At 28.3% G+C, this 12,522-nt stretch overlaps 1 non-coding gene across 1 annotated transcript; it reads left to right on the forward strand.

Annotated features, from left to right (window-relative positions):
• The first annotated feature begins 8,451 nt into the window (after positions 1-8,451).
• Positions 8,452-8,533, forward strand: TRNAS-AGA (transfer RNA serine (anticodon AGA)). The gene has a single exon. It is a non-coding gene; the product is annotated as a tRNA-Ser (tRNA).
• The last annotated feature ends 3,989 nt before the right edge of the window (positions 8,534-12,522 follow it).

The following is a 12,522-nucleotide window of genomic DNA, read 5'->3' on the forward strand; positions in this document are numbered from 1 at the left end:
ATTTTAATATGTTTTTCATTTATATAGATCGTTTTTCATTAATGATGGGGGAACGACTAGACTTCTATGTCAATCCATTTGAGAGTTAGAACAGAGGAAGAGATAATGTTAAATATTGATGTCCAAATAATGCATAAAAATAGAGCTAAATAGGCTCTCACTTACCTTCTTAATCATAGATAAGGTCTAGAATAGAGGCCATCTTTCTTCGTGCTGAGTTATGTGCTCCTGTAAGACCTTTAAGTTTGACTCTATTAACGCGTGGTCTTAGGCAAAAGAGGCATTCTATAAAAGCTTCTTGAACTCTCTCGCCCAATAAACTCCTTAACGGGTGAGGAAGTTTTAGTTGTACAAGAATGCTGTATCAAGCCATGTTAACTACCTTGAAGGAAGTGGCTCTAAAGGGTGGGGTACATAACAAGAGGAAGCAAACTCACATAGGTATATATCTTGGTACCACAGAGTTCCTTAATGAGGACTGAGGGTTCCGCAATCTATGGCATGGTCAAAAAATGTGGACTGTAATACTAAATATTTAATAAAACACATTATAGAAGCTAACTGTTTCTAGTAGAGTTATCTGTAATCTGTAATGAAAAGAAAAATGGATGCAATTAATATATATAGAGGAAAAATGGATTTTAAAAACCTCATTAGCTTTGGCGGCAAGATGGATAGGATAAAAGGGAAACCTCTTGTTTTGGAGGGGAAAACTTATAGGGAGTGTAATCAGGGCTGTTGTTATGGAAAGATTGAGCTAATACACATTTTCTACCTAAAAATGCAAATAATGGTCGAAAATGCAAATAAATCTTTTTTTACATATTTAGACATCAATGTTGATAAATTGTAGGGTTATAAAAGAGTAGAGTTGAGTGTTGAACATCCATATTTAGATTAGACTCCTTTCTGGGGATTTGATCTATCTTTTATTATGTATCATATCCCTACAATGACTAAATTTGTACAATTATTTTGTCTTTTGTATCGATTAGGGACGATAAAAGTAGGATAAAATAATACCTTATTTTTTCAACTGAAATATTTAATTTATTGTCTACCCCTGGAAATAGGAATGTAAAATGAAGTAATAATATATTTGTAATGCATAATAGTGTTTAATATATAAAATATAATTATGTTTTATATTTGTAGATCCCATTTTGACATCCATATAGTTGTTTATACAGTTTAACATTAATACAAAAATGTTTTATAGTCATAAAACTCAGTTATTTAGTGCCCAAAATGACTGACATCAACAATACTTTCGTTACATGAAAACAATCTACATTCATTGTCATCAACAGCCATTTTATAAAACTGTATTTCAACTCTATGACATAATATTTATTATATTTGGTTCATGAGTTTTGGAAGAATCGATACCACATTTAGACAGTTTTTTTGGTCAAAAAATTAATAAATGCAATAACAAATATACAATCTTTTTGAGTGTTTTAACAAAAAAAAAAATCCACTTTTTACATAATGACCTTTCAGTTTTGCAAAAATACTGAACTATTAGAGAAAGTGCTCACATGTTTCTTAAAAAAGATGAAAAATCAAATTTCAGAAGTATTAAAATTTATAAAAGAAACTCATTTAATTTATAGAAACATATTTAAATACCATCAGTCAGTTAATTTATAACAAGGAAATCTCAATTTCAAGTAAACAATTCATAAATTAATCATCTTTGATTTTGACAGACTTTGAAAAAACAAGGGTTAGGGGTATATTACATTTTGTTACATGCACTCTTCAGTATACTTCTGGAACGTACATTTAGAATATATTTGTTATTTTAGCAATTTTGTAATATATATATATTTTTAACTTTTGTATTTTTGCAATTTTTAATTAAGATTTGCAGAATATAATTAATTGGATTGTTTATAAGTTATTTTTCTTCTTAACAGCGTTAACACACAAACTATCAATGTTTCTACTTCTTTCCCACAAATCAGTTTTCTGAGCGTTGATTGGTTGAATTAGAATTAACTCTTTATAAATTTCACCAATTAATTATGGAATAATAACTGAAGAATTGACTAACTACCTACTAATTTTGGATCCTTTTCTGTTTCTTTTGTTAAAAAAGGTTGCGAGATACAATAAAAGTAACAACGAATCTTATTTAAATGTGAGGCATACGCACTGCAACAAAATCAATATAAATTCTATTTTATATAACACAAACAACCTCATCAAAAGTACATATACCAATAATAACCCAAATTTGTTCAATATCAAAATAAAATTTATAAAAATTTTTATCAAAGTTAAATTTTTAACGTTTTTACGATAATAACTACCTAAATATTGTTTAGATCCCAAACTAATATTGTTATTGTTAAATAAAAAAAAGGATGTACTTTTTGTACGTGCCTTAAAATGGTACAATTTTTTTTAAAATTTTATTTGATATATACTTGTACAAAATGGATAAACACTCAAGATCAAAATTGAATAAAAACTTTCAAAAGTCTGATTACATGAATTAATTTATTGAGTATTCAAAGATTGAAAAACTATGTATATTTATACCCATTTGTATCTTGTTTTTGAAAAAAATTGATTAAATAAATAGCTGAATAAATAGAAAATGCATAATTATTTATTTATATTTGTATGCCGTCAATAGTTATTTCATGAGTTTTACTTACAAAACCTACTACATAATAAAGTCAAAAAAAATTACTAACAAATTCAGAAAAATTATAAAATAAGTTTTTCTTTGCTTATCCCTTGATTATAATATATTTTTTTTCTTTTTTTAATTTGATCTCATTTTGAAGTAACGCTGGAATTTTGACCGGATGGGGGTCACAGTTTTTGATGGTACAGAAAAAAAAATTAAGAGGTCATTACCAACACATAAACACATCTCATGATTCATGATAATTTTGAATTTGGTCAACTTTAAAAAATAGCGAACACTCTAGTACACACCCTTCTCCCATCACCATCACAAATTTTGATAATTTGTGGTCAGGATGTCTAACCCATCAAAAAGCATCACGTGTAAAATTTTAGAGTTGAGGAAGCAAAAGGGCTCAAAGTTTGGCCCCTTCGAAAACCTTCGAACTAGAGTAAGATATAACTCAATTTAGAGCACACCGATTTTTTCCCCCCATTTAAAATACTTTTAAGAGTACCAATTAATACACTACCTAGAACAGTGGTTCCCAACCTTTCAAATAGAGCTACCCATTTTAGAACTAGCAATCAGGAAGCGACCCCAATCCTTAAAATATCTTATACACATTTATTTTTTCTATAACAAACTGTGATACATTGCGGTTTATTCTGAATAAATATAAGATTAATTTAAAATTTATTCATAAAAAATTTCAAAGCTCCTACAAAACATCAATTAATTGCAAATCAATTCCAAATTATTCGAACAAACAAATTATGTAACCGTTATGTAAAGTATGTTTATGAACTGACCTTAATGAGACGGCTGTTATTATAGTTTTTTGGATAGCAATTCTATCCTGGGCTACGTTGTCGCTATGGCATACCTCAAGTCGTCTTCCACATCTAATTTATTATGGTACTTGTTTTTAAGGATGAGAAGTTGGGAGAATGCTGTTTCACATAAGTAAGTTTTTGGGAATGACAATAAATTCCTTATTGCGATTTCTGATATTACTGGGAATTTTTTGAAATCTTTTCCCCAAAAATTTTGTAATTGCAGTTCACCAAACCAAACCATGATTTACCTTCAAAGCTGTTTTTTATGTCGATGAACTCTTCTTCTGCTGCTTCAGAGACATCAGATACACTGGCATTAAAAGGGTTAATTGTAAAATATTTTCTTATATGAACAGTAAGATTTTTCAAATGTTCTTGTATCAAGCCATACAAGTCTTCGATGTCAATTTCATTTCCCGCTTCTTCAACAAGTTGGGCAAGTGTTGGGAACATGTATAATTTCTTTTGATTAATTTTGTTGATCCTGAGTTCCAATTTCATTTTGAAAGACGATATACTTTCAGACAAAGATATTTTCGTATTATCTTTAGTTTGTAATCCTGTATGAATACTATTAAATATCGCAAAAATGTCAACCATGTATGCCAATTTGCACAACGTAAATTCATCCGTAAACAATGATTCACATTCGCTTGCATTTTGAGAATAAATAAATATTTGCAGCTCTCCTCTCAATTCAAAAAATATCTTCAACCCCTTTCCCTTCGAGAGCATCCTTACCTCTTTGTGAAACAATAGTGATTCATGGATTGAATCCAAATCTTAACATACAACTCTGAAGAGCCGTGTATCAAGTGGCCTTGATTTAATGACATTTAAGGCTTTAATCACTCGGTTAAGCACTTCTTTGAATGGTTCAGGTAACGTCTTGGTAGCTAAAACTTGTCGATGAATTATGCAGTGAGTCCCAATTACTTCTGGACTCACCTTTTTAACTAACGATTGGAAGCGAGACTTATAACCAAGTATTAAAGGTGCCCTGTCAGTACAAACTCCGCACAATTTCACACATTCGATTGAATGTTCTTTGAAGAAATCATCAATTAAATCAAAAAAAGGCGGTAGTTGACGTTTGCAGAGGCTTACAAAACAAGAAATCTTCCTTTATTTTCTTATTTTTATAATAACGAACATACAAAAAAAGTTGTACTAAGTTTGTAACATCAGTAGTTTCATCAAGCTGTATGCTGAACAGCCCAGTAGGAGTTTCTTTTCATTCTTGAATAATTTGGCATAAAATATCCTCGGACATATCTGATATCCATCGTTTTACCGTATTGTTTGACACGGATAGAGGGGATAATTTATTTACTGCATGAGGATCATGAGACGCACAATATCTTTGCTGCATAGAAAATAAGATTATCAGCTATTGTGTGTGGTTTTTTAGCTTGTGCTATTCTTAATGCAACCGTATATGAAGCTTCAATGGCGGCTAAATTTTAGCTTTGAAATAATCCACTGCTATCAACGCGGCGACTTTTGACGCCATCAACTTTTGCTTTAAAAAAATCAATACTTTTATCTTTCAAAGCAGGGTGCTTAGCTTCGAGATGTCTTTGAAGTTGAGATGGTTTCATAGACTCATTGGCTAGAACTTCCAAACATACCACACACTGTGGTCTTTCCAAACCTGCTTTAACTATGTCAGTGAATCCGAACTTCCAGAAATAATCGCTGCATTTTCTCCTTCTTACACTCATTTTTAAAGGGTTAATAATAACTCGAATAAAGCTAACAACGTGTCACTGCAAGTGCGACAACAACACTGATGGAAGGAGCAACAGCGGTGGCGCAACCAAGGCAAAGCATATTCAATACTGTCTCAGACGTTGTGTTGAGTGACTTATTAAAAGAGACCGCGATGGTGCAACCAAAATAAAACCGAAACGAAATATTTTCAATACTTTCTCGGACGTTGTGATGAGTGACTTAATGAACTGTTACATTTATTTTCAAAGTGTGAATTTATATAACTGTCTTAATTTTATTTATTTAACTGTCTTCATTTCTTACCGTATTTTATATGATATTCACGTTCTGGTCAAAATCGATTAAGCGACCCCATGTCATTGGTGTTGCAACCCCGTTTAGTGTCGTGGCCCACAGGTTGGGAACCACTGACCTAGAACGTATTGCGCGACATGTTTTTATATTCTTTTCCTACAAAACATCCAAATTTTATGACATACTTATTTTTGGTTGAATTGTTAACTTTTAGAGTGACAATTAGTTTTTTCTACTAAAAAGAATAACATTTGTTAAAAATGAATATCTTCTCGAACAAATACCGTATACATTTAGTATAAATTTATGCATTCGATTGTACAAGGAAATCAGTTGAGTAATGCGTAATAAGTCGTATAATTAATAAAAATCCGTTTCCTCGCACATTTGTTTGATTTATTATTAAGTGGAATTATATGTTCTCCAAGAGTTAGGATCGAAGGAAGATACTTCTAACTTGATCATCCATTTCAAGAGATACTCGAATTCAGAATTCCGTATTCCACGAGAGACGACGGGATTAAAATTCATCTGACAAAATATTTCCCTAAATCTAGGCTTAAACATTGTATGACGTCATTGTACTTGAAAATACATATGATGTCATGTCATGAATAATTTATCTATAAAATTTGTCTAGACCAATTTTCCTTGGAACAGAACTAGACCTAATTATTCCTTTGGACCGATCTAGACCGATTTTTTTCTTTGCACCAATCTAGACCAAATTTATCTTTGAGACTGCTCCAGACCGAGTTTGTTTGTTTGACTGAATTACTTTGGCCTAACTAAAATAATATAACGGTATCAGACCATTCTAGGATTTCCATAGCAAAGCTCAACACTAGAAAATACAGCTACATTTTGCATTTCATAACTAATGTTACACATTTAAGAAATATCCATATTACCATATTCATTTTTTAAAATTTTAAATCAATGATACCTAAGTTCCGCCACTAGAATACACTACTTGCATGAAATAAACTATTTTATGTTTTTATTTTTCAAATGACCTCTTTGATAGAAATTTTGGAAAGTTCTTATTTGAAGGAATGAATTTAAACTATAATGTTTATTTATGCACATTTATTTACGTAATTACTTTATAAATATAAAAGGAACGGTAAAAAAAAACATATTGACTTAAAATTTTTGCATAAAGACACTTGTCGTTTTTAACAAATTTTATTAAAAAAATTCCATGTAAGTTTGAATTGACATGAATTGACCCTTAACAAATATATTGGTTAGGGGTTGTGTTCCAGGTTACATCAAATATAGGACTTTGTTATTTTTATATTGGGACTATACAAAAGAATTTTTACTTCTGCCTGGGTAATCCCAGTTTCTGTTATGAAAATATGTACACAGTAAACTAATAATTATATACAGAAATATTTTCATTGTAATTGAAACATTTTTAAGGAGACAACCATATTTTCCTAAATCTAGGGTTAAGAAAAAACCAATGATATAATCCATAATATCGACATGATTCAATAAACAAGAGAGTTTTCATGTTAGTAATTTAGTTATGCAAGAAATTATGAAATCAAAAGTAAATTGATACTAATGATTCAACTTTTATTATAAATGATTAGAAGTTTAAATTATTATACTAAAAACTACTAAATTATACAGTTTATGACTATTATCACTTAGTATATCTAAAAATTTGAATTTATGAATTAAAAAAAAAATTTTTTTATTTAAAAAAAAAATTTGAACTTAGAGTTTTTTAATTTATTTGATTTAAGTTGATTTTTATCCAATAGTTGGATAATTTTTTAGTAGAAAAGTAAACATTTTAAAGTTTGAGACAAATTAAATTTTCATGTAAAAAAATTTATATTGAAAACAATTTTATAGATTGACTCAAAAAACTTGTCATTAAAAATACAGAATTTAAAGTCAAAAATTATGGGTAAAATTTTTCTTACATGAGTCAAAAAAACTTTTTTTAAATAAACATGATTTCTCTAAGGCAAAATAAGTTTTTTTTATTTCTATATGGAATAAGTTTATTATAAGTTTAATATTTGAGGCTTTCCCACTTCTTATTTACTATTAATAAATTGTTTTAAAATAATAATATTTCAAATTCTTACATTTTCTTATTCATATTTTTTATTGTTATAATTCTTATTTGCACGTAATCGGATTACTAACATTAATTGTTTTCGTCTACTGTGTAAAAAGTTGTATATGTGATTTATTGGATGTTAATAAACCGTTGGGGAAAGAAAAAAATATTGTAAAATATACCAGCATATGTAAAGTATTTTTGCCAAAGTATTTAATGAGACATTCAATGTATTTTTTTATTATGTTGTATATACAAAGGTAGATTTAGTCAATTTCTGTTTTCTGCCTTTCTTTTTTAATGATAGATTATTTGGCAAAGAGTATAACCCTATAAAACTAAGTACATGAATTTTATATCAGACTAACCAATAAACATCCCTCAATTGATATTTTTTTCTTTAAAATAAATGATAAAATATGATGACTTACAACCTGAAGTATAAAACAGAACAATTGTCAATCCATCAATTTTAACAAGGTAGCTTCCAATGAGTTAGGAGTTATGGTGTTTTCTTACACAGATAAATATGCAAATATAAAAGTATAGAAATGTACCAAAATACATATCTATATTTTGGTACTTAAACCGGTACAAAAATATTATTATCGTGACTAGAATAGCCTGAATTATACATATGAATATCTTATTTGAATAAAAAAATATTGAAAAATATTATCAAAACCCAAAATATAATCATGTCTATTTCAATTATTTAAGTAAAAAAAATAGAACTATATAGTTGTCGTGGGTAGATTCTTTGACGTGCCAATAACTCACTTTTTATCCAAACAAATTGTATTAAATGTTTACTGTGAATATAATGTAGTTTAAACCTTAAGATTTTTAAGCTTGCAGTCGTGGCCGAGTGGTTAAGGCGTCTGACTAGAAATCAGATTCCCTCTGGGAGCGTAGGTTCGAATCCTACCGACTGCGAAATTATTTTTATTTTTAATTTGTCCCTATAAAAACACAATTATTATATTTTAGCAGTGTTTCTTATATTTAATCAAGATTTTGTATCATTTCACGACAATAAATTGGAAAAAAGAATAGATTTAATTAAGTTACTTAATTTGATAAATTTAATTAAGAACCTATTTTTGTATTGTCTGTAGAAGAAGAAAATGACTTTATGACTCTAAATATACAAAAGATAGGTTTTACATATGAAATCAAAAATATATTGTCAAGATCAATATGTAATTTTTGTATAAATGCTGAAATTTAGTTTTATTAATCGGAATTCGGATATATTAAGCTTAGAAATTTAGTCATTTTAAGTAGATGAATAACTTTTTTGTTTGGACATATAAATATCTTATATAATTCCAAAATACAGTACCTCTTATAAGGATCTCCCTTAGTAGCAAGTTTAGTTCAGTTAGCACGGTAATCACAAAAGTTATTTAGGTACAAAGATTTTTCAATATGCTATTTTTTGTCAAGAAGAAATAGGTTGAGAGAGTTGAGCAATAAATATATATTATAGGCAATAAATGGATGAAGAGGATTATCAAAAAATATTTCATTTTTTTGGAAATTTAAATGATTTATGAAGGTTTTAATACATTGATTTTTATTTTCAATTTTTTTCGATTTTTCGATTAACAGTTAGAAATTTGTTTTTTATAGATATATAAAGCCCTATCTATATTGACCCATATATTTAAATTTCTTTCGAAGATTCCCATTTTCACCGAAATATCACGGAAGTAAATATTATTATCTCGAAAAAAGTATCTCAAGGGTCAAAGTATTATCACCCTTCCAGTAGTCTCGAAAAATTATGGTCAACTTTAAACAGCTGCTAGGGGTTGCTCTAAGTAACCTAATGAACTTAGTCCGGTGAAAATCCACCCAACTATTGCTGAGATACTCCGGGTTGAAGCTTGCAGACAATATTAAAGTTATTTGTTTTGATACCAACAGCTCAAACAGGGGTAGGAATGCTTGAACTAGTGTTTAATTGGAGAAAATGCTTGATAAAAAGTTATATGCTTGATATAAAGTTTGACCGTCTGCATGTAGACATCCCATTATAGAATTAATAATTAGCTCAGTTTTAACGAATGCAGGGGAGATACCACTACTTTTACCAAGGTTATACTCTTCAAAAGATTCCAAAAATATGGCAAATATTAGAAATAACTAATTAGAACCCTGAAATCACTATTATAATTTCAAAAACGTCATCTCGAAAATTTTCAAACCATTTATGGAATTTTTCTGAAGAGCTTCTTGGGTTGGTTCTATTTCATCATCAAGATCAAACAAAAGATGAAATATTATTTAGAATGAAAATTGGGGAAAACAATGCAAAATTCAAACAAACAAAAAATACTCATACAAATTTAGAAGACTTTGTAACAAAAAAGACAAAAAAAAAATCATTCAGATACTGAAACTCCAAGAAGAGATTTTAATAGCTGATCCAAAATCGTGGTCAAGCAACAATGATTATAAGAAATACCTTCAAATAATTGATGCTCTTTAAGATGTCAATGACCAAGCAGAACGAGGAATGACACTTATAAAGAATATAGTGGCTCGTTTGCAACTGATGAATCGTGGCTTCAATTCTTATTACAAGTTGTTAAAAAGCATCGACAAATGTATCCAGACTTGAAAAAAAATCTGTATCTAGGATATCTATATATTAGACATATTACTCAGAAAAAGGATAACCCGTTATTAATATTCAAATTGTATAATTAAACTTGATAGAGTAGAAATTATTATTTTTATGATATAAATTATGTCATGTTAATAAAGTTATAAACTAATAAAATATATATCACACAATGCAAAATAAATATTCTATTATGGATAATTGAGTCTTATTTTTTGTTTAATAATCAATATAAAAAGTATGTTCTGAGCAAAAATTTTAACAAATGGTATTCTTTTTAGTAAAAAAAAACTAATTGTCACTCTAAAACTTTACCAATTCAACCAAAAATAAATATGTCATGATGTTTTGTAGGAAAAGAATTTAAAAACATGTCGCGACATACGTTCTAGGTCAGTGGTTCCCAACCTGTGGGTCACGACACTAAACGGGGTTGCAACACCAATGACATGGGGTCGCTAATCGAATATGAAGGAGATATTTCTTAAAAACATGAAAATCTGATAAGCATGGAGAGGGATGCATTGGATAATAATGTTAATTTCAGGATTTTAAATTTAATTATATTTTATAAAAAAGGGAAAATATTCTTTTCTTTGCAAAGAAAAGTAGCCAGACACTATCCACTGACTCCTTGTCCTATGAAAATTGATTGATCTATAAAGTATCTACGGAAGCATGTTTGAAGGAACTATCTCTGTATTTTAATTTTAAAAGACGAATGGACCACACCCATATAATTAATTTTAAAAGCTCAAAAAATATATGATTTTTCCACAATAATTGACCTTAAATATATACAATTGTGATATAAATTTTATAATGGTTGGTTTTTTGATGTGGGAATAAAAGGGCTATTCCAAATGTCTACGGTCTTCTCTACATCAAACTTCAATATTGATATCCCATCTTTTCCGACTTATATTTTCACACTCTCCCGTGGTAAAAGGCTTGCAATATTTTAGGGAAAAGACATCAATTGTCGTGGAAATGTTGAAATATTTAATAATGTTTGAAAAGTTTAACCCAAATTGTAAAAGTACTTAAATCTACAAAATATTATTCCTCAAAGAATAAGAGGTAGTTCCTAGTACTAATATTTCTCAAAAATACATTGTTATTCATGTTCATTTAAACTTTGTTGAGAACTTTACGAAGGAAATGGAAGGGAAAATCATGAGACTTAAAAAAATGCTTCGAGGATGATTATTATATTTATTACCACCATAAAAATATTACATGTCTTTTTGGTAATCTCTACCAATATAACATATTTTATACATAAAATCAACGCAATCAGAAATAGTTGCTACTTTTATCTACTACACTTTTTAATAAATGGATTGAGGAAAACATATAAACCTAAAGTATTTAAAAATAAACAAAATAAAAAATCATAAGCTATCAATTTTTATACCACTAAAGCGAAAAGCTACGAATCCTACGAATTTGTCTCTAAACATGAGGTTGCGTTTCATTTTTACACTCTATTTGTTACGGTTATTAACTATATATTTTATAACTATGTTTGGTATTTGATTTTTGTGCCAATTACTTGAAATTTAACTAGCCTTAGATATATTTATTTACACAATACATTCATATAGTATGTATATGTAGTCGTCTCTTTGTATAAACAAAATAATTACCCTTATCTCATAAGAAGCAAAAAATTTGGTGTATATTTATTTCAAAAACCTTTCATATCATCGATCATTGTATGGAACTTTTATTTTACATAATATTATCTAACAATATGAAAATATATAATCCCTTTATACAATATTCATTTGTTTTCATTAGAAAGTATTTTCTATTAGACTTTTTTTTTTGCAAATGAGATATACAGAAAAAAATTTAGATATTTCACATTTTCTATTCCAAAACAGACAAAAATTATTATTTATATATAAAATCAATGCCCTAAATACTATTGGGTAAAAAAGACACTGTAATTAGAAATAAGAAAATATAACATTTTTGATATAAATAAAGGCTTTTTCTAAACAAGAGTAATTAAAATTGGGTAAAAAGTATATTTTAAACAAAATTTGGTGATTCATTTTTTTTCTAAGCCGTACATCTTTATTAATTCAAAATAAGATGTTTTACTTTGTATATAATCAGTGCAATTCCTGTATCAAATGTAAAAGATTTTTCGTGATACGATATGATGGCTTAAATTTATTGTATTTAGATATTTTAACATTTGAATTTTTAATTTAAGTTGAAAAGACAGTTTTGTCATATAAAATGTGAGCAATTACTTATAATTATGTCAATGATCGTTTCA

The sequence above is a fragment of the Lepeophtheirus salmonis genome, chromosome 4 (genome assembly GCF_016086655.4).
Source record: "Lepeophtheirus salmonis chromosome 4, UVic_Lsal_1.4, whole genome shotgun sequence".
Taxonomy (NCBI): Eukaryota; Metazoa; Arthropoda; class Copepoda; order Siphonostomatoida; family Caligidae; genus Lepeophtheirus; species Lepeophtheirus salmonis.